Consider the following 24,994-nt stretch of genomic DNA (forward strand, 5'->3'; position numbering starts at 1 on the left):
AAAAAGTTTTCCGGATTTATAACCTCGATCGAGGTTCGGTAGCATCATGCAATTTAGGGTTTACAAGATTAACGCTCTGGATATTAGGGTTAGTGCAATGTACGGCCAAGATACACACTTAATTTTAGGGCTGGTGAAGGATCGACGACTGAGATTTGGTATTACTATCTCGTTCGAGGTACATGGACGGCTACGATTTAAAGTTATTACCACGACCAAGGTATGTCGATGGTCAAGATTCATTATATACCTCGATCCAGATATTTAAACGGCTGAGATCGCATCTTCCAACATACCTGAATGGACGGTAGAGATTGCGTTTACGTATCTCGACGAATGAGATATTTGGACGGTGGATATTGCATCTACATATCTCGAACGAGATATTTAAACGGCTAAGATCGCATCTTCCAACGTACCTGAATGGACGGTAGAGATTGCGTTTACGTATCTCAAATGAGATATTTGGACGGTGGATATTGCATCTACATATCTCGAACGAGATATTTGGATGGTGGAGATTGTATCTCTGTATCTCGAACGAGATATTTGGACGGTGGAGATTGTATCTCTGTATCTCGAACGAGCTATTTGGACGGTGGAGATTTGATCTCAGTATCTCGATCGAGATACAGGATGGTGGAGATTGTATCCCATTACCTCGAACAATGAATGGTCGCGATTTGATGTTAGTTTCTCGTTCCAGATACATGGACGATGGAGATGTGCTAGTCAAATACGCCTAGGGGGATACAGCGTGGCCCTGATGTGGATCCGAGTGGCATAGATATCTCAATCGAGATAATGTGGTGGCGGTGACATGTAATGGTGACATGGATGACGCCTGGAAACCTAGACCTGCTAGCGTGACATTAGTTGGCATCTCGATTGAGATATGTCGATTTAGGCTCGGGAGGCACGTGTTGTGTTTTAATTCACGGCACTATCATGATTGAGGTACTCCGTCTGAGATGCATGGATGTCCCAATTTTAGAGAGAGTGAACAAAAGTGAGTACCCTCATCTTGCAACCTCCCACATACTTCACATGACAATAACCAAGGAGCTAAAATTGCATTTGATCTAGCTCTACCACGTGGTAGAGCTATATTCTACCTAGACCACTTCGTAGAACTGAATGCTTTGAGGTCCAGCTCTACCATGTGGTGGTTCTAGAATTGCATTTAAGGTCTAGCTCTACCATGTGGTATAACTGTATTCTATCTAGACTACATCGTAGAGCTAGAATGCTTTGAGGTCCAGCTCTACCATGTGGTGGAGCTAGAACGCATTCTTCTAGCTCTACCATGTGGTAGAGCTAGACTTCAAAGAATGTAACCGGCTGAGGTTGAATATAACTGTGGTAGAGCTAGACCATAAAGCTTTCTACCTCTACGTATCTAGCTCCACCACATGGTAGAGCTAGACCTCAAGTGCAATTCTAGCTCCACCACATGGTAAATTTAGAACTCAAAGCATTCTATCTCAATTACTCCATCTTGGAGCTCTCAATACATTTATTAGTCTTGCTCTACCACATGGTAGAGCTAGATAAATGCATTCTAGCTGGACTACTTCAAAGTATTCTAGTGCTGATTTTTCAATGGATATTATCTCTACCAGGTGGCAGAGCAAGATTAATGAATGTATTGACCAAAATGCTATGAAATCTAGCTCTACCATGTGGTGGAGCTAGAATGCATTCTTCTAGCTCTACCATGTGGTAGAGCTAGACTTCAATGAATGTAACCGGTTGAGGTTGAATGTAACTGTGGTAGAGCTAGACCTCAAAGCTTTCTACCTCTACGATTCTAGCTCCACCACATGGTAGAGCTAGACCTCAAATGCAATTCTAGCTCCACCACATGGTAAAGCTAGACCTCAAAGCATTCTATCTCAATTACTCCATCTTGGAGCTCTCAATACATTTATCAGTCTTGCTCTACCACATGGTAGAGCTAGATAAATGCATTCTAGCTGGACTTCAAAGTATTCTAGTGCTGGTTTTTCAATGGATATTATCTCTACCAGGTGGCAAAGCAAGATTAATAAATGTATTGACCAGAATGCTTTGAAATCTAGCTCTACCATGTGGTGGAGCTAGAATGCATTCTTCTAGCTCTACCATGTGGTAGAGCTAGACTTCAATGAATGTAACCGGCTGAGGTTGAATGTGACATTGGTAGAGCTGTATTCTACCTAAACCACAATGTGGAGATAGAATGCTTCGAGGTCTAGCTCTACCATGTGGTGCATATAGAGTTATCATACATGAGATCTTATGCATTGAGCTCTCTTGTATTCTAAGAGGTCTCATGCATGAGATCCCTCTTGCATTGTAAGAGCTCTCATGCATTAATAGCTCTCATATGCATAGATCTCTCATATCATGCATGAGAGCTATAGAGATTTTGGTCTTGCACTAGAACTCTCATGCAAAGAGCTAGGTCTTACATTAAGAGCTCTCATATATAGAGCTCCCATGCATAGATCTTGGTCTTGCATTAGAGCGCTCATTCATAGAGATAGGTATTACATTAAGATCTCTCATACATAGAGCTCGCATGCATAGAGTTATATCTTGCATTATTATAAGAGTTCCCATGGATAGATCTCATGTATAGAGTGAAAGAGCTCTCATGCATAGAGCTAGGTCTTGCATTCAAAGCTCTCATACATTGATCTCACATGCATAGAGTTAGATCTTGCATTATTATGAGAGCTCTCTTACATACATCTCATGCATAGAGCTATAATATCTTGCATTATTATAAGAGCTCCCATGGATAGATCTCATGTATAGAGTGAAAGAGCTCTCATGCTTAGAGCTAAGTCCTGCATTAAGAGCTCTCATACATAGAGATCGCATGCATAGAGTTAGATCTTGCATTAATTATTATAAGAGCTCTCATACATAGAGCTATATCTTGCATTATTATAAGAGCTCCCATGGATAGATCTCATGTAAAAAGTAAAAGAGTTCTCATGCATAGTCTCATGCTTAGAGAGTAAGAGCATTAGGAGCTACATCTTGCATTATTATGAGAGCTCTCTTGCATAGATCTCATGCTTAGAGTGTAAGAGCAGGAAAGTACAATTTCAAGCAAGGAGAGAGGGGAGAAGCTATGCTATGAATAGAGGTACGATACTAGATGGATGGTTTTTCATTTCAAGTAATCTTGCACTAGTTTAAGTCATTTCAACTCCAGCTCTACCATGTGGTAGAGCTAGAATGCATTTTTCCAGCTCTAGCATGTGGTAGAGTATTCAAATTATCCCGCCCAATTTTAAATTCAAATTATCCTGCCCTTAAAGAATTTAAAATGGTCTTGCTATTTTTCAAGTTTTCCTTGACGTCCATGTCGCTTATGTAATACAAACCTACTTTCCCATCTTGTCATTGACAACTAGCACTCGGACATCACCGCATCCATTATCAAATTCAACGATACAACAAGGTACACATATTTTTGTCTCATATTAAACCATTATCTATGATTAGATTTAAAGTTTTGACCACATTGACATAGAGTAGAAAATAAAAGCATGCAAGAATTCAAAAACTCAGGAATGGTTGAAGAGAAAAACCTGAAAAGAAAATCAGGAATGGACCTGCATAGACAAGTTTATGCTGACTGCTCTATCTGCGGTGCTATAGAAGATGTGGCCTGCAACGATGCAATGTCTTGTATATGCTGCGTAGGAGAGTGGGCCTGCTCACAGCAATAAGAGACGCCTAAAGAAAACCAAGCATGAGAGATTTATGACCTGTTTATTGCCCTTTATCTTTTTTATTGTCTGATTCAGAAGAGAAAATCAGAAAATTAGAGTTTAAGAGACGCTCGTATACCTGCTAGAATCCAGATTGCATGGCTTGCATGGCTGTGAGAGGGACGGATAAGCTTAGTTAAATACCCCCAGGTGTACATAATCATCCAGCGGATAGATCTGCTTAAGGGGTGAGTAGAAGATGCGCATAAGGGGGGTTGCAGAGAGAGAGCCGCCCAGAGAGAAGCAGGCCACGCAAGCCTACAACAGCCATGCAAACGTGCATCCCACAGAAGAGTTGTAGCCATGTAGCTTGTGTTGATGGAGGTGCACACAGAACCTGCAACAACAGAGGAGAGAATTGTTGTAGCTTGTGTTGATGGAGGCGCACACAGAACCGGGATCAACGTTGATACTGTCCTCCACAGCCCGGATCCGCTTCCAAGCGGTCGGATAGTAGTCATCCAGCAGCAAGGGCATCACCTGCTGTAATGGTTCGTTCAACAGCTCGATGGTGCCCACACCGGCAAAGCTGTCGTCTGTGTTGGTGTGAGCCGCCCACGAACGTGCGCCCTGCAGAGAGAGAGAGAGCTGCCCAGAACGTGCGCCCACTGAACTCGCAGCAGAGAGACGGATACGTTCGCCACGCAGAGAGAGAGAGCCGCTCGAAAACGTTCGCCATGCAGAGAGAGAGAAAGCCACCCAGAACGTGCGCCGGATAAGGATTTGAGATTTTCATAAAATTAGCATTGGTAACATATACCAAATTTTAAGTTACAATTTGGTAATTTTCTAGATCTTAAAGTTTCAAAAGATCTCTTCATTTCTCCATACATTTGGGATTAGGCCATCCCATCATGTACACAATTTTGAAATATAAAATCAAGAGCAAAGATAATTTCATATAATTCTTTTTTTGCTCTTGGATTTACTTAAATTATGAAGATCAATTATTACGAATTTATCTTGACTGTGGTTTAGGTAGAATACAGCTCTACCACAGTTACATTCAACCTCAGCCGGTTACATTCGTTGAAGCTTAGCTCTACCACATGGTAGAGCTAGAAGAATACAATTCTAGCTCCACCACATGGTAGAGCTAGACCTCAAAGCATTCTAACCCTACGATGTGGTCTAGGTAGAATACAGCAATACCACGTGGTAGAGCTAGATCAAATGCAATTCTAGCTCCTTGGTTCTTGTTGTGCGAAGTAGGTCTCTTCTTGGAGTAATTGGTTTTGTTGATGTGTATGGAACACAGCTAGATGGATGCATTCTTGCTCTACCACATGGTAGAGCTAGACCTCAAAGCTTTCTACCTCACCGATTCTAGCTCCACCACATGGTATAGCTAGACCTCACTTGCAATTCTAGCTCTACCACAAGGTAGAGCTAGATCTCAAAATACTCTATCTCTACAATATGGTTTAGGTAGAATACAGCTCTACCAATGTCACATTCAACCTCAGCCGGTTACATTCATTAAAGGTTAGCTCTACCACATGGTAGAGGTAGAAGAATGCATTCTAGCTCCACCACATGGTGGAGCTGGACCTCAAAGCATTCTAGCTCTACGATGTGGTCTAGGTAGAATACAGCTCTACCACGTGGTAGAGCTAGATCAAATGCAATTCTAGCTCCTTGGTTCTTGTCATGTGAAGTAGGTCTCTTTTCGGAGTAATTGGTTTTGTTGATGTGTATAGAACACAGCTAGATCGATGCATTCTTGCTCTACCACATGGTAGAGCCAGACCTTAAACCTTTATACCTCAAATGCAATTCTAGCTCCACCACATGGTAGAGCTAGACCTCAAATGCAATTCTAGCTTCACCACACGGTAGAGCTAGACCTCAAAGCATTCTATCTCTACAATGTGGTTTAGATAGAATACAGCTCTATCACAGTTACATTCGATTACATTCATTGAAGTCTAGCTCTACCACATGGTAGAGCTAGAAGAATGCATTCTAGCTCCACCACATGGTGGAGCTTGACCTCAAAGCATTCTAGCTCTTTGATGTGGTCTAGGTAGAATACATTTCTACCACGTGGTAGAGCTAGATCAAATGCAATTCTAGCTCCTTGGTTCTTGTTGTGTGAAGTAGGTCTCTTCTTGGAGTAATTGGTTTTGTTGATGTGTATGGAACACAGCTAGATCCATGCATTCTTGCTCTACCACATGGTAGAGCTAGACCTCAAAGCTTTCTACCTCTACGATTCTAGCTTCACCACATGGTAGAGCTAGACCTCAAATGCAATTCTAACTCCACCACATTGTAGAGCTAGACCTCAAAGCATTCTATCTCTACAATGTGGTTTAGGTAGAATACAGCTCTACCACAGTTACATTCAACCTTAGCCGGTTACATTCGTTGAAGTCTATCTCTACCACATGGTAGAGCTAGACCTCAAATGCAATTCTAGCTCCACCACATGGTAGAGCTGGACCTTAAAGCATTCTAGCTCTACGATGTGGCCTAGGTAGAATACAGCTCTACCTCTTGGTAGAGCTAGATCAAATGCAATTCTAGCTCCTTGGATCTTGTCATGTGAAGTAGGTCTCTTCTTGGAGTAATTGGTTTTGTGTATATGTATGGAGCACACTTGCCTTTGCATAGCATTATCTACTACTTAAGTCTCACTTTGACCAGTCTTTACTCACCTATTTTAGTACTCATTAAAACTTTAATCAGCCTTGCACTTGTATGCTCACGTGTGAAAATTATCATTGCTGAGTTTTCTTTTCTTTTCTTTTCTTTTTCTTTTTCAATAAAAGACTTCAATGTATCAAGTGTTTTTTTGTTGCAGCTCTTGCTACTACCGCGCTCGAGGACGTGCGCAAAATAGGAAGGGGGGAGTGTTGCATGCAAATGAAGATCAATACAAGGAAGCAACAAAAAAGATACTTAGGGCTCTTGTAAAGAGTTCCACTTTGTAGATGAATGTGGGAGAGGGCTTCACAATAATCCCACATGGGAACTTTTGAGAGTTCTAGAATTTTTGTATAAAAGGTGGCTCATTTGAGAGCATGGACACATTGGGCAAACTCATGTTTGAGCTCTCATGAGACTAGCTCTCCCTCTTCTTCCATAGAGGTGCAAGCTCTTCTCTCTCCCCAGCTACATTATTGCAAGTCTATTCTTTTGTTAATGCAATGAGTGATGTTTGTCTCTCTTCTCATGTCTATTCTCTAGTAAGCATGTTTCTTTGTTGTTGATAGCTTCAAGGTGTGTGTGCATGCTAGGAAGTAAGATCTTGAGAATGAAGGATGCTTTGAGCTTGTGTATGCAATAGCTTAGCTTTCTTCTTGTTTGGATGCATGGAATGAGTGGGATGTTGAGTGATTGAGTGTGGCAAGATTGAGCTTGAGTATGTGTTAGTCTATGTCAATAGTAGTAGTATTCCTAGCATTCTCTCCATCATCAAATGGATAAGCTTTTGTGCACCGGTACGGGTTGAATCCCTAGCTCCGAAAGGGATGCAAATCCCATTGGATTGAGCTTAGTGTGGATCATACAACTCTTGCTACAAGTGAGAGAGTTTTCCGTCTCTCCACTAGACTTTAATTAATGTAACCGGCTGAGGTTGAATGTGACATTGGTAGAGCTGTATTCTATCTAAACCACATTGTAGAGATAGAGTTTTTTGAGATCTAGATCTACCATGTGGTAGAGCTAGAATTGCAATTGAGGTCTAGCTCTACCATGTGGTGGAGCTAGAATCGGTGAGGTAGAAAGCTTCGAGGTCTAGCTCTACCATGTGGTAGAGCAAGAATGCATCGATCTAGATGTGTTCCATACACATCAGCAAAACCAATTACTCCAAGAAGAGACCTACTTCGCACAACAAGAACCAAGGAGCTAGAATTGCATTTGATCTAGCTCTACCACGTGGTATTGCTGTATTCTACCTAGACCACATTGTAGGGTTAGAATCCTTTGAGGTCCACAACTCTACCATGTGGTGGAGCTAGAATTGCATTCTTCTAGCTCTACCATGTGGTAGAGCTAAGCTTCAACGAATGTAACCGGCTGAGGTTGAATGTAAATGTGGTAGAGCTGTATTCTACCTAAACCACATTGTAGAGATAGAATGCTTTGAGGTCTAGCTCTACCATGTGGTGGAGCTAGAATTGCATTTGAGGTCTAGCTCTACGAGGTGGTGGAGCTAAAGTCATAGAGGTAGAAAGGTTTGAGGTCTAGCTCTACCATGTGGTAGAGCAGAATGCATCAATCTACCTGTGTTCCATGGGAGGACAACAAATTTTCTCCACCCTCAAAATGAAGCACTTGTCCATCTTCTACCAACTACCGTATTTGGACAACCTTCTAGTTGCTTGACCCTATGTATATTTTTAAAAATATAGCCGTGGTGCTTTGGAAGACTATTAATGGGGCCAAAGAGAGCAAAGGCCGAAGGGAGGATTTACAAATAAGTGAGCGTATGCAACCCTTATGGCCACAAACCAAAGCTAATGGTAAGCTACTACTACCTAAAGCTCCTTGGTATTGAAGAAAGAAGAGGAAGCTCAAGTTAAGAAGTGCATTTCTGAGTTTTGTACTCCAGCTCGATGCATGCACTACCTAAAGGGGGTGTTTACAAAGAATGACGAGCTCTTCGGTTTGAAATCACATGATTGGCACAAGTTCTTGTGATTTTTCTTACTTGTGGGGCCATAAAGGGTTGCCTCACTAATAACATACGGGATACAATATACAAGATTGGCACCGTGGTCCGCTAGATTTCATTAAATAAGATAAGAAAAGACACTTTGAAAGTAGCTTGCTTAAATGCCATAGAAGCTATTACATTGGTGGAGAAATTTCTCCAAAACCAACATATTAACCATACAGATGCATCTCCTAGTTCATGTTGTGGATGAGGTGGTAGTGGTGGCAAGGGGTCATCCATTGATGTTGTATGTCCTTTTTGGAGAGTTTCATGAAGACACTAAAAGGAGATTGAGAGAAACGATGGATGTGGCCTTATAAGACAAGATCAATAAAATTTTCATCTTAAGCTTAGAGAGTATGCAAAAGTGGATTGAGCGGTATGGAGAGGTCAAGAACTAGAGGAATCAAGCTCGTTTGAGCTTTTGGAAGGAGTCAGACACCAACCATACCCTCCATCACTTGCTATACTTCAAGACTTTCCGTCAAGTAAATGGCTCCAATAAACCTTACAAGAAGCAAAATTTCATGGTGAAGTTATTACAGGTGAGGAAGAGGAGCTTGTATATGGTTGTGACTATTGTGTGGGTGATTTCATTCATTCTAAGCCTCAATATGGGCCACATGTTGTCCAAATATTATTTACTTCTCCAAAAACTAATGAACGATGTGTTATTTTCTTCTAGTACAAAAAATTTGCAGCACTATGGTCACATGGATGCCATTTTCGAGAGGAACGGATCAATAAGAAGAGAATAATGTTCGATGTTAAATTTCATGCAAGAAAGAAAGGCTAGTGCAAGTGATCTAAATATGGATGTGAACATGCTTGATTACTTTGGAACCATCCAAGATATCATCAAGGTTAGCTCTAGAAAGTTTCATATGTTTATCTTTGATGTTAAGTAGTTTAAGGTAGTCACAATACGATCACATGCAATCGTATGAAGAGACAAATCTGGATTAGTTCAAGTAGACTCCACAAAGATATGAAGAGACCAAAAGGACAAATTTGTACTACCGGAGCATTGTGAGAGCAAGTTTAAAGAGGACAGATTGGTGCATGCCACCAACAAGAGCAAGTTAGTTTGCATATCAAAGTACATCAAGAGAAAGAGCTAGATGAAGGTATAGAGATCGAACAATTAGACATAAGAGATACCTCAAACACTACAGGTGGTGGTATTGACAAAGACCTAGAAACAAATGAGGAACCATGGCTAGAGTTAAAGGATTTAGAGGCTGACATAAATGCATCTTCTAGTCCTACTACACGATTGAAAGATGGAGGGATTTTCCTTGAAATAGATCTTTTTTTGGGGCCAATGATCTTCTTGAAGGTGAGAGAGTTGATAATGATCAACTACGATTTTGTAAACATGCAAATATTATCATGACGTGCCTAATTTTCCTCTTTTTGTTGGTGTCATATATGCTTATACGTATTTATATATACCAAAAGTGAGAATATATATATATACACACACACACACACATATATATATATATTAATTTAGATACATAAGAAAGAAATGGAGAAAAAATTAGGAAAAAATAAAATTTTGACACAGTTTTTGACCTTCATTCTAATGAAATTATAGACAATACTTCCGACGTCTTTTCGACGTCTTTTCTATTGAAATATACAAGTGAATAGGGTGTGTGCAGGAACAAGCCCTTAGCAAGAGGCTGTAAAAGAGAATGTGTAAATGAGTGAGAAGCTGTGAAAAGGTGAGAAGTATCTATTGGGAGAGAATAAAGGGTAGCATGAGAAGATTTAGGAGGTGTTGAGATATTCTAGGAAGAGGTGGAGAGAATCAAGCAAAAGAGGTGGAGTGAATCAAGGAGAGATCAGTGGGATTAGATGCTTGGATGTAAACTCTATAAACTGAGGCATTGGCCTAGTGAGAATTTCCTGGTTTTTTATTATCCATGCCTACATTAAGCTATCAGTTAATTGCTCACTAATCACATCTTAATCATCATCTAATCTCTTTGTTAATGATGTTGATTCTAGCATTTGATCCACCATAGCTCATCGCATTGCTGCAAATTTAACATGGTATCAGAGCCTAGCTTAGAATCCATCAAATTTATGAGCCATTATCTTGCTAATCACCCCCTTATGAGAAAATTCTTAATCACCCTCTTATGAGAAAATTCTTAATCCATAGGTGCACACACTTGTGGGGCTAATATGAATCATAAAAGCTGCTGGCATATTCTTATGAATTCCCATGTTCATGAAATGGTTAAGGCTAAAAGCCGCACACCATGGAAGACTTAAGAGGTCTTTTGATGGCACAACTAACTGTAGCAAAAATGTGGCAGTTTAGTGTATCAAGGGTTTCCCAACTATGCCAAAATGGGCACAGTTGGGAAAATGTGCCCTTAAAATTCACAGAATGGAAATTTTTTTGCATCTCATCCCTTGGCTAGTTTAGGCCATGGGAGAAAGCCTTGCAGCCCACTTGCATGACTCTCTCTATGTAGACATTAACACCACTTTTGCACAAGAAATTCTATTTGGGAAACTACTTAGTACTTACTCTTTTTTTTGGGTAAGTTTGAAGTCCTATAAGTTCACCACATTTGAATCACATCCATAGTATTAACCATCTTCACTTTTTGTTACCTTCTAATTTAATGCAAAAGCTCATCACAAGCCCAATTTAGGCCGTGGGAAAAAAGCCTCGTAGCCCACTTGCATGCCTCTCTCTAAGTAGACATTAAAACCACTTTTGCACAAGTATTTCTATTTTGGGAACTATTTACTAAAAAAAGACATGCAAAACTTATTATATGTAAGGTTTGAAGTCCTGTAAGTTCACCGCATTTAAATCGCATTTAAAGTCCAATGTCTACATGCAAAGAGGGGGAGAATAATTATGTATAAAGTGTATTATTTTTTAAAAAGGGCTATTGTAAATACATGTATGCTGTCACACTATTATTTGGATTTTTATAGAGTGACCACCCCATGAATTCAAAATATTCCATACCAAGCATTAAAACCTTCACCCCTTGCCTTTGAATCAAATTACTTACTAGAGGAGTCTTCTTCAAAAGCCTAGTTAAAAAAATGAATGTTAATGTTAAGGATATGCCCTAAAGATCTCATAGCAAAGAGAGGATATGAGCTTATTAGAATAGGCTTCATAACACTTGCATTGCCTTGTCCATAAGTTGATTACAAGTTAAACATGTCCTTGGGATTGATGGGAAGGGTGATTCATGGGGGATTGATGCACCATTACAAACCACCTAAATTTCGACGTCTAATCTGATGAAAATGAATTTCAATGAAAATACAGGAACGTCCATATGCACGTTGGGGCAGAATCATCCGTATAGTCACCTCGAAATAATCATCAAAAATACTGTCTATATATCTATCGGAGTAACTGTCTGAATAAATGTATTTATATCAATTTGAAAACTAGTTGAAAAAATGTTTCAGCTGTTGTGGATATTTCGAAGCTTTTTTAGACGACTTTTTGGACACATCGATTGTTTTTTAGGTAGTGTTTTTGATGACTTTTTTGATGCTATTACAGACAAATGCAGGTTTTAAATTTTTTGGCATAATAGTGCATCTAGGGTGCAAATGTATACCTGGATGCACCTTTATGCCAAATGTATAGAGACCTTGCTTCAACTGGTCTCAAATGAAGAATTTGACACAATTAAACATTTTAAGACAAAGATTCATTGATACAAAGATATGAGTGATTGTTGTTGCGGTCGAATATCAAACATTATACAAAAATTGTTGCATACATTAATGTTGCCGTATAGGCGAGCAAATTATACACTACCAAAAAGGGTGAAAAATGTATCTATACAACCCCAAAATGGATCTATACAACTGCATCTACTTACCTAAGAAAGAAGCTCGTAGATGTGAGCTACTAAGTGGTATCCATCCATGAGCTAGTCTACTCTAGGGGGCTCAGGTATTTCTCTCTGTAAAAACAATACATTAATACCCACAAAGTCAGTCCCTGTAAACTAAAGTGATCTACAAGATCATAACATATATTTAAAAGGTACGAAGTACTTACCAAAACCACAGTTTCCCAATTCACATTCTCATTGTCATGCTCCATTCTCTCAAGCAAGGCATATGTGCCATGCTTGAATGCATAGCGCTCCTCTAGCTTAGAAGGTCGGCATCCAATCACCCTCTCCTGTATGCATGCAAACAACACATAAAAACATACAACTATATACTTTACATACACACGAGAAGCATGGATACTTACAAAATATGAGTCCCATCCATGGCTCTCGAGGTGCGAGCTCCCCACGCTCTCCATACGCTTTGTCATGCTTCTTCTTGTTACACGTACCATCACGGGTTATCGGCGTGATTCCTCACCTCCTCATCCCATTTCTCTTGGTCCATGTGCCAAGGCTTTTCTTCCCATATTTTGATCACTAGGTGATATCGGACCGCTTATGCTTCATACAATCTCTCATGAGATCGTACATCGATCTATTTGGTACCTCTGCTACCTGGAGATGGCTTGAACTCATTCTTGATTTAATTGCATCTCCAAGTTTTTTGCTCCGTGTGTGAGAGGTGGGGGAATGTGGTCATAGTGTCATGGGCAAACACTATGCTACATATTTGCCTTGTGCAACTCCATATCTCATGTCCTACCACATCAAGTGGAGTAGGCAAGACGGTTGGTTGGGGGGTAATGCCAAGGGTCATTGCCGGGCTATATCCCTCGTCCATGATCTACATGCATGCATGCATGGACATGGTTTAGGGTTTGCATATGTACCTATAACATAACACCAAAGGACATGTGAAAAAGTATATAAGATAAGAGGGTTTACCTCTAATAGAATATGGGGAAAGTTGTAGAGTACCTAATAAATAAGGATTAAGGAGACATAAAAAGAGCTTGATATGCAGCATAGACATGGTTTAGAGCTTGCATATGTACCTATGACATGACACCCAAGGCCATGTGGCCATATATTTGCAAAAATAAATAAGGAAAAAAAATCATAAGATAAGAGGGCTTACCTCTAATAGCGGATGGGAAAAGTTATAGAGTACCTGCAATGATAAAATTGCGCAAATAACCAAGGATTAGGGAGAGATAAAAAAGTCTTGATATGAAAAAATTAAGCAAATAAACAAGGATTGGGGAGAGATAAAAAGGGCTTACCTTTTCAAGAATCAAAGTAGATGGTTGTGAGATAAGACCTGCAAAAAACTCCCAGAAAATTAGGTTAGACCTACATGCAACAATTTGTACATGAGGGTAGAAAAGAGGAAAATAGCTGACCATGGACCTCGAAAACACTACTGCATACATGTCATCTTGTCCAAACAATGAGGAGACATGTTGTGCCCAACACATGCAAGTACCAAATCTCTTCACAACGGCGAATTCGCAACGACCAAAAAAAGAACAGTATATTTCCAGTGGATCATCTAATGCCTTGCTTGGTGTTGTTAATATCAAAGTCTCATGATCTAAATGTAATATCTATAAGTCTAGAATAATAAGCTTGATAGAACAATATAGCCTTGACATGCAAAGATGGGGCCGTGATGTCATTAAAAGAGGAAGGACCATTAGACATCTAGGGGTCCCTATGAGAGTGGAAGTAAATAACCAAGGACCTGACTGAATTGGCTATTGAGAGATTCTGTACTAAGCTTAGGAAATGGGAAGGGGTAAGGGTACCCGACAGTGTTGCTATAGTGAACACATTACTCAATGTAGACATCATGTTTATGGGTTGTTGCAAGATCACGATGTCTAGTTTTGTCGAGTTTATGATGGACTAGGACAATGCTTGGAGAGAAAATTTTGGGGGGCAAGGTGCTTGAAATGAGATTAAGCAACTAATAGAAAATACACATGCACTTAAATTAACCCAATATAACTTAAATTAATACACATTAGTCTAATTAATCAAAATTAATAAAAAAATATAATGAAATGATTAAAAAATAATATTTCCTTACTTAGATGCACCATTACAAGTCCACCAGTACCTACAGGTTTTAGATGATCTACATCAAAAATGTAATTTTACTAATTAAATTATTAATATTTGTATGCCTTCTAATAGCCTAGAAGAATTTTAGAAAAGAGATCATTAAAAATCTAACCATTGGATTTGTAATTTTGACTAACCACCACATTCTACTAATGTCTCACTATCTACCACTCTTTTAATCTACAAGATTGAGGATTTTAAGTGTAGTTATTGTGGGTGCAAAAAGTGGCATATATTATAACACTTTAAAGACCTTGAAATATTTAAAGAAAATAGACAAATAGCTTAAAATTTCTCAAAAAATCAAGTTAAGCTCTATATTATGTGAAGATCTAATTTCCAAAGATATTAGCATTTAATGGATCAATCCAAATTTGGGACAGGGTGTACGCATTGACTTTGTACCTAAGGAAATGAGGACTTTCAAATATCTAATGCTTAACCAAATTATGCAACTATATTCCCAACTTTGCATGTGATGTTCCAGCAAAAGAACCTGAAAGGAAATTCCTTCGTTAGCTAGGACAGATTGGCCACTAAAGGTAAACAAATGCCTGTTTTTTTTACTATTTACAGGGTGCTTAAGTGAACAAAACTGGGCACCCTCATCTTGCAGCCTAAATCTTCCTTGTTATGATAGAGTTCAAGAAAGGACATTGAAATTTTTTTTTGCTCCTATCTGAGACTTTTTATGGAGGAATGGCTACAATGGAAAAAAGGCCCTCTCTTGGCTGGCTTGGGACAAGGTAGCTCTCCCCAAAAATCAGGAAGGCTTGGAAACCTCTCTTGGTTGGCTTGGGACAAGGTATCTCTCCCCAAAAATCAGGAAGGCATGGGAATTCTTCACCTACCCTCTCAAACTAAAGCCATAATATTAGTTAGCTTCCCTAAATTTCTTAAACAAGAAAGTATGTGGGCTAGAATGTTGAGATGAGAGAAGAGATAGAGGGGGAAGAATTCCAACTTTAATTGGTGAAATTGTAAAAAATATAAGAAAACAAAGAAGGCTCTTCAGTTAAACATGGGGAAACTTATATACACAAGAGGGATACTTTTATTAGCCGTGAATTCATTCAACAGGTTTGTTTAAAATTTCATAATCCATAAAAGATGGTTTTTTTTAATACTCTTTCAAACTGGTCTATAAATAGGATGATATGGGCTTGAAGATGCAGAGAAAAGAAGCACTAAAGGCCTTACAAAAGAAGATGGAGGAGGTGAGACAGGTAAGATATCGGTCTCTCTCCATTTTAACTCAGTGAAAGAGTGGACACTTCTTTATCCTCAGGGGGTATACTTTTAGGAAGACCTACATACAACATGCATTCAAAGAATGGACACTTCTTTATACTTAGGCAGTATACTTTTAGGAAGACCTACATAAAACGTGCGTTCATAAAGTATTAAAAAATGCCCTTTTGTGAGTTTTGAATTCATGAAATGACCCCTTTTTCTTTATAAACTTACAATTTTTTTTAAAATGCCATTTAAAACCCCCTATGTAAGAAGATTTTTGTAATTATTAAAAAACACCCCTCCTAATGATCACACCTAGTAGACTTACATATTTTTAAGTAAACCCCCTAAGCATGGGTGTTAGTCAGTCTTTGTCAATGGCCCCTGAACCACTGCATAAGTTCTCAAATCTTGGGTTAGAAACACCTAGAAAGCAATGGGGATTCTTGTTGAGCATACCTAGTATCTCCCTTAATAACTTCTTATACTTTCTTATCTTTCAAACAAGAAGATATGTCTCTCACATCTCTGGGGGGCATGCTAATAGATGATATGCAACTCTCCCCTATCTCTGTTCCGTTGGTCTCCTGATTCTCTCCATAGTCCTAAACCCTCCAAATTTCTGGTTTAGATAGAGTTACATGGTCTCCCCCTTAACCTCTACCCTCTCATGAAGCTTATACTGAAACGGTTGGGCAGGCTTCTCGGCCAAAGACCCCAATCTGACTTAAACCAAATACAAAAACCTCAAGTCTTATTGAAAATAGATATCATCTTCCTTCAACCCTACTTATTAACCTTGGGGATGAAATTTTGGATATCCTACAATCCATAGTTTATAAGAATCTCTTAAATACATGTTCCCACTATGGAAAGTATGAGAACCCTGTCCCTAATAACTCTAAATAACTATAGTGGAAGACTATACTAAGGGTAGGATGACTCTCTCAGGGCCTCCATACATCAATGTCCTATGCTCAACTATCCAGCTATCTAGCTATCCAACAACTTTTTCAAATTAGTAGCATTGGAATAGACCTTGCGGGCGGACATAGATGTCTTATTCCTTGATTATGAATGTAGCCATTCTACCTAATTTCCTGCTATAATTAAAACAATCAAAGAATTAATTCCCAAAATTTTCCAAGTTTCATTGTTTATAGATAGATTTGGTCACAATTTGGAAAGCATCCACAATCACGGGTACACATGGACACCCACTTTTTTGTGTGTTTAATCCCTTATCAACTCTTGAACACCTGCTTTTGGTGTTTAATCACTTATTAACTCTTCAACTAGGTCTGTAGAATCAGCCTAGCCCCTTCCAATTCCATGGATCTAGCCTGCCACCATCGGCTAGGCCTATGGAGCCGGTGTGTGAACTCACACACCCATAATTGAGATTTCCCTTTTTCATTAGTCACACACCCAATAGAAAACATAGTTCACACATGCACTCCATGGTAAACAATTTATTTCAAAATACAGTTCATAATAGAAATTTTGGCCAGGAACCCAGTCTTTCATGCTCGTACGAAGCACATAGAGGTCCACTACCACTTCGTCAGAGAGAAGGTCTTGGCAGGAGATCTTGACCTTGTTTATGTCAGCACAGAGGATCAGGTAGCTGACATTTTCACCAAAGCATTGGGTACAGAGAAGCTCCGCAGATTCAGGGCTTCACTTGGTGTACATGAGATGGAGTTGAGCTCGAGGGGGAGTGTTGAGATATCGAGCTCGTCTAGTGAGGCGGTGGCCACTGATGACCCGCCTGGGGGATAGGCCCCACACTTACACCACTGGCATGGTTGGTGAGATCTTGGGTGATATGCGGCCAGTGGGATGACAGGCTGCGTGACAGCCACTCTAGAGACTGGCATAGTTATAGCGCCAGCTCATTTAGTCGAGTTCACACTATAGAGAACCCGTGTATGTATTGGTTGAGTACCTTTCATATTGTGTGTACTCTTATTCTTGTATATGGTGTGTTGAGTGTTGAGTAGAGAGAAGAAGATTTTCAGCCTCTCACCTTGTGTGTTCTCTATTAGGGTTTTGTGAGTGTGTGTGTGTGCTTGCAAGAGCTCAAGCTCTCTTCCCCCCTGCATCTTTTCAAAAACCAAGCAAATGAAATACACACTACAATCAAGATGGTGACCAAACTTTGCAAGTGTGTATGTGTAGATCCCATCCACACTATTCCAAATTTTGGTCACTCGTCGGACACATTTGAATGCAAAGGCGGTCCAAAGGTCCAATTTTGAGTGGGCACTCCAAGGTCACGACACATTGGAAACTAGGGAAATGGAATGCACATTGTAATTAATCAAATGTGCTCTGATGGTGACCAAACTTTGCAAGTATATATGTGTACCCCATAATAACTCTTAAAAGTTTTCTCACACCATCAGAGCATATTTGAATGTAATGTGCATGCCAAAAGCCCCCAATATCAAGGGGATCTCTAAGGCAACACATTGAAAACTAGGGAAATGGCACAAACATTGCAACCAAATGTGCTCTGAGGTGGTGACCAAACTTTGCCAGTGCATATGTGGACATAACCCTCACTCTTGCAACACATTTAGTTGAAAAGTGAGATCTAAAGACCGAATTTCAAGGGGTCTCTCTAAGGCCATGACACATTGAAAATAGGGCAAATGATTCACACAATTTAACCAACACATTGCAACCAAATATGCTTCGATAGTGACCAAATTTTACAAATGTGTATATGTAGACCCACCCTCACTCTTCAAAATTTGGCCTCACCATTAGAGCTAGCAAATTTGGTTGCAAATTAAGGGCCGAAGGCCAAATTTTGAGGGGGCTCTCTAAGGTCATGACACATTGAAAACCAAGCAAATGGTTCACAAATTGTAACTAAATGTGCTTTGATGATAATCAAACTTTGCAAGTGTGTATATGTAGACCCCACCCTCACTCTTCCAAATTATGGTCACCATCAAAGCACATTTGGTTGAAAAGTATGGGCCAAAGGCCCAATTTTGAGGGGGCTCTCTAAGGTCATAACACATTGGAAAGCAGGCAAATAGAATGCACACTACAACCAAATGTGCTCTAATGGTGATCTAACTTTGCGAGTGTGTATATGTGGACCCCACCCTCACTCTTGCAAACTCTGGTTACCATCAGAGTACCTTTGAATCTAATGTGCAGGCCAAAGGCCAAAATTTCGACGGGGCTCTCTAAGGCCATGACACATTGAAAATTGGAAAAATGGCACGAACATTACAACCAAATGTTCTTCGATGGTGACCAAACTTTGCAAGTGTGTATATGTGAAAACCACCCTCACTCTTACAAATTTTAGTCACCATCAAAGCACATTTGCATATGCAATGTGTGAGAAAAAGGCCCAATTTTGAGGGGGCTCTCTAAGGCTATGACACATTGAAAACTAGGCAAAAATGGCATGGACATTGCAACCAAATGTGCTCCAATGGTGAGCATGTTGGGATTATCTTATCATGAGCATGATTTGTAGGCATAGGGTTCTCATGATATTGGATATGATTTTATGTCATGGGTTGCCCTATTTAAAGGGTTTGTACCTTGTTGTGTGGATATAGTACACACAAGGAGCCTTCTTTGTGTTAGGTTGATAAGTCAATGCAAGTCTAATGTCTTTGCTTTATTTCCCTATGTGGACTCTCCCGAATCCTTATCTCTTCTCTCACCTTTTTTCTCTTTCTCAAGTATGTGTAATAGGTCCCTTTGTCACACACACTACCCTCTTAATGCATCCTTGTGCATAGCTCTTTATTTTTATCATGGTATGAGAGCACAAGGCAGGTCCTAGGTCATAGCTCAAGCCCCAGTAATCTCCTCTTGTTAATCTCTTCTCTTCTAATGGCATAGCAAGAAGAGAGTCTGAAAGAGGAAGTTGAGGAGGAGTCTTTCATCTGTGTGTTGTCTTTTTGTAGGTGTGCTTCAAATACAAGCAAAGGTGAAGAAGCTCGATTTTGAGTAAGAAGATGTTGCTGCAACTTGAAACTATATCATCGTGAGAATGAGAAGTAGAAGGAGAGAGGCATGGCTTCTTGACATGGGGAGAGTCAAGTATATATTTGTTAACAGAGCAAGGATGAATTTAATCAAGGCATGGCTTCTTGACATGGGGAGAGTCAAGGATATATTTGTTAACAGAGCAAGGATGACTTTAATCAAGGTCAGTGCTATGTGGCAACGGCTACTATTTGAGCCTTAGCCTCAATAAAAAGCTACCTCTTGCTTTTTCCACTTAAGCCATGTTCATACATTGAAGTCTTGATCTCCTCTTGTGCCCTTCCAAAGGGTTGCTTGTGCACAGCAAAAGGACTTCTATCATGTGCCTCTTCAAAGGCATGTTCATGTGTTGATTTGTGCAGTAGGGTATTTTCAAGGCCATATTTATAAATCATTTTGCATATCAACTTTTGTACCCCTAATATGACCAAGGAGATATCTACCATCGAGAAGTTCAATGGTGACAAGTTTCATGCATGTGGCAGACATAGGTGAAGTACATACTCATGTTCAAGGGATTATGGTTGTACGTCAACGGCAAGAAGACACCAAATCTAGCAAAGGAAGATGAAGTCGAGGATGACGAGTGAGCTCAAGCCATCATTATGCTTTACCTGGATAAAAGCCTCGTCCCTCATATTGACGAGATCTAAACGGTGAAGTAGAAGTGAGAACAAATGGAAAAGCTTTACAGGGCAAAAGGTAAAAACTCTAAAATTGCATTGAAAATAGAGTTTTTTTAGCCTTGAATTTTCTCAAGGAGACCTCGATACATTTATCTCTCACATAAAGGGGCCTATGGCCCAATTAACATCGGTGCATAGACGGCAATGGAGTGCCCTGGATTCTCGCGGTAGGGGTATAGACACCAGGCATGGAAGGAGGGGGATGGGCATACATGTACTCTGTAAGCTCAACTGGACCAGGATGGCGTCCAAAATGATTTAGCATCTCCATCAGCCAATTGCTGTACGCAAATGGGCCAGATGAAGAACCTGGAATATCCATAAAGAATCTGCAAAAATAATCCTCATGTACATCATGGGCTGTCTCTTGACTCACACAAATATCATCATTCAAGTCACCTATCAGCCTGCAAACCATAGAAATAGGAAACACAGTCTCGTGTATACACTCGTCCAGAAACGCGTGTATACACCCAGCCAGAAACATGTGTGGTCACGACCATGTGAAGAATGTACCCAATCCTACGCTCAAAGGAGTTATCTCGTCTCTTCTTGATGAGGAGTTATAAACAAGTAAAATCCATTTTGAAGGATCCACATCAAGTACAATAGCTGTTACTAATGAGGCACTGTACTCTAAGTCTAGTTCAATCAAATGCTCTTATTGTAAAAGAAAAGGGCACACTGAAGCTAACTTCTTCAAAAAGGATCCGATGTGTAAAAAGTGTGGGAAGTGCGGCGAGCATGGTCATTTCAGTAGGAAGTGTACCACCAAGAAAGAAGAAGGGAACTTCACATCCACCCAATCTTCTTCTTTACGAGATACACTACTCTCCTAGTTTGTTTCATGTGCTGATATAGTGCAATACTTTACTCCCATTTCATTATTCAGGGAGAGTGTTGGGATTATCATCTGTAGGCATAGGATTCTCATGAGATTGGATAGGATTTTATGTCATGGGTTTCCCTATTTAAAGGTTTGTACCTTGTTGTGTGGATATAGTATACACAAGGAGACTTCTTTGTATTAAGCTGATAAGTCAATGCAAGTTTAATGTCTTGGCTTTATTTCCCTATGTGAACTCTCTCGAATCCTTATCTCTTCTCTCACCTTTTGGCTCTTTCTCAAGTACATGTAATAGGTCCCTCTGTCATGCACACTAAGCTCTTCACGCATCCATGTGCATAGCTCTTGATTTTTATCAAACCAAACTTTGCAAGTATATATCTATGGATGCCACCCTCAAAATGTTGCAAGGTTTGGTCATCATCCGAGCACATTTACTTGTAAAGTGTGAGCCAAAGCCCCAATTTTGAGGGGGCTCCATGACACATTGAAACCAAGCAAATGGCACACACACATTGCAACCAAATGTTCTCCATTAATGACCAAACTTTGCAAGTGTATATAAGGATCCCCCTATCTCTTCCAAAGTTTGGTCATGATCGCAGAGCACATTTGGATAGGATGTGTGGGCTAAAGGCACGAGGGGTCTCTAAGGCCATGACACATTGAAAACTAGGCAAATGACATGGATATTGCAATCAAATGTGCTCCTATGGTGACCAAACTTTACAAGCGTGTATGTTGTGAACTCCACCCTCACTCTTGCAAATTTTAGTCAATATCGAAGCATAGTTGAATGCAATGTGTGGGCCAAATGCCTAATTTTGAGGGGGCTCTCTATGGCAAGCAATGACACATTGGAAACCCAAAAAAATGGATCAAATATTGTAACCAAATGTGCTTTGATGGTGAACAATCTTTACAAGTGTGTTCTCTCACTCTTTGCAAGTGTGTATATGTAGACCACACTCTCACTGTTGCAAAGTTTGGTCACCATTGGAGTACATTTTTAATGCAATGTGCGAGCCAGAAGGCCAATTTTAAGGGGACTCTAACCTTTTTCACGTGCTCTCTCTTTGTGCAAGTGCGTATATGTAGACTAATATTTGCCAGTGTGTACTCTCATTGTTTATAAGTGTGTGTATGTAGACCGCACTTGAGCCCCACTCTCACTCACGCTCTCTAACGCCATGACACATATTTCAAGGGGGCTCTCTAAGGCCATGACACATTGAAAACCGAGAAAATTGGCATAGATATTGCAACCAAATATGCAATCAAACTTTGTAGGTGTGTATGTGTGGTCCCCACCCTCACTCTTAAAACGTTTTCAAGAGTATAACCACCCTTACTCTTGCAAAGACTGGTTAGCATCCGAGAACATTTAGTGGTAAAGTGCGAGCCAAAAGCCCAGTTTTGAGGGGGATCTCTAAGGCTACGACACATTGAAAAATGGATAAACTGCACACACATTACAACCAAATGTACTCCAATGATGGCCAAAATTTGCAAGTGTGTATATGTGAACCCCATCCTCGCTCTTGCAACGTTTGGGCACCATCAAATCACATTTTAATAGAATGTGTGGGGGTCACAATCGGGCATGTGTATACCGAACCAATTCACTACCAAAATAGCATACATACATCAACCATTCCTGGCATATACATGATTACCATCATTGTGAAACATTACATGAGCATATACATCCTGCAAACATAAACCAACTTGCACATGACACAGCACTAGGGGCTGAAGTTGGTGGGCTAGACCCCCCCTATTACCAATAGAAGTATTTATATATACAAGATGCAACACACACATCCAGTCGACAGCAAATTTATCCAACTGTGAAAACATAGGTAAACACATTACCTCAACTCCTCGGTCACCAACCAAAGTTGAGTGGTCACCAACCACTCCTGTTTTGCAACACCCTCGGTCACCAACCAAGGTTGAGCGATCACTAACTGCTCCTATAGAAATACCCTGGGTCACACAAACTCACTACAATAGAATAAGAAAATGTGTGCCAGCAGATACAAAAGATAAGTACACACCCCAAAATGAGTAGATAAGAGGGTGTACATACGCACGGGGGAAAAAACCTCCTAGTGAGGGAAAAAGTGCCCCCACGGTCCTAAGTGTGTTCACACTGTCATATCACTACCATATAATGCTACAAATCCACCTATGTGTTAACTTGAAAAAATTAAATGTAGCCATGGTAAGAGATCATTACTCACTACCATATACCAAACATATGCTTGAAAGAGTGGTAATAAAAGAAGCCTACAACTTCTTAGATGGACTTTTTGGGTACAAGCAAGTATCCATTGACCCAAAGGACCAACACAAGATAGCATTCGCTATAGAATGGGAAACATTGGCATATAAAGTAATGCTTGTTTGGTTTAACCAATGCACCACCTATATTTCAAAGACTTATATGTATAGTGTAAAAGGATTTCCTATATGTATGTATGTATGTATGTATGTATGTATGTATGTATGTATGTATGCATATATATATATATATATATACATACATACATACATATAATTTCCTATCCATAGGTGCTACAAGGGCTTATCTAAATAAACATATTTTAATAATCTACCTTGACTTGATACAAGTCGTCTTTAGACTAGGATAAAATTTTAATTGAAAGGGAGACTAGATCAACAAGCTATCCATCTAAATAGGATTGTAAACAATCTACAGTATGGTTAACTGAAAGATTTTGGTTAGCAAAAGGTCATAAAGGCTTGATTAATTTTCATTTCTATTTATTATAATATGCAAAAAAAAGAGAATTTAAATAACAAGGAATTTACAAATACAAAGGTTTAATTACATCATAGGTATACATATACTTGAGAAATTTAAAAAATTGGACCAAGGGATAAATCACTTACTAGCAAGGATGCTTAGGGTTGATTTTGATGTGCTACAAATTGAAGAAAGATCACTCCCAATTCTTCAAGAAATCTAGCCTACTTCAAGCATGGGATTCAGTGCCCTTTTCACTCTCCAAGATGACTTAAATGTCCTTCTTAGCTAGATTAGCTAGTACTACTAGTTGTAAGATGTCATAAAAGTACTAAAAAAGTATAAAATAATAATTTCAAAGCTAACAATGATGCTTTTATTGGGCATGTAGTGAAAATGAGGGAGAGGGCCTCTTTAAATAGGGGAGGGCTCTTCATATGCATGGGATTTCACCTAAATTGGCATGTATGAGTCCCAACCACAATGGACATCACTTTAGATGAGTTAACTCAAGGAAAAACAAGCTATACTAACTTGGCTAACTAGAACAAGAGCCCACCTTGCACTAATGCAACTAGAGTTGAGGCTAATTAGAACAAGAGCCCACCTTGCACTAATGCAACTAGAGTTGAGGGAGCCCGATACCACTCATGTAAGAAACCACTAGCCACATATGGTTTATTCAATACCACCTTTTTAAAAAAACCCTCTACATATTACCACTTACCATTTTTGACTTACCACTTGGTGCTTCTTTTCTTTGCATCTTCAGGCCCGTCTCGTCCTGTTTATAGACCAATCTGAAAGGGTATTAAAAAGAAACTGTTTTATATGGATTTTGAAATTTTAAAGATACCTCTTGAATAAATTCAAGGCTAACAAAAGTATCCCTCTTGTACAGAAGTTTCCTCGTTTTTTAATATGGAAGAGGTTTCTTATATTGTTTACAATTTCTTCT

The sequence above is a fragment of the Cibotium barometz genome, chromosome 60 (assembly GCF_041138505.1).
Source record: "Cibotium barometz isolate CiBa-2024 chromosome 60, ASM4113850v1, whole genome shotgun sequence".
Taxonomy (NCBI): domain Eukaryota; kingdom Viridiplantae; phylum Streptophyta; class Polypodiopsida; order Cyatheales; family Cibotiaceae; genus Cibotium; species Cibotium barometz.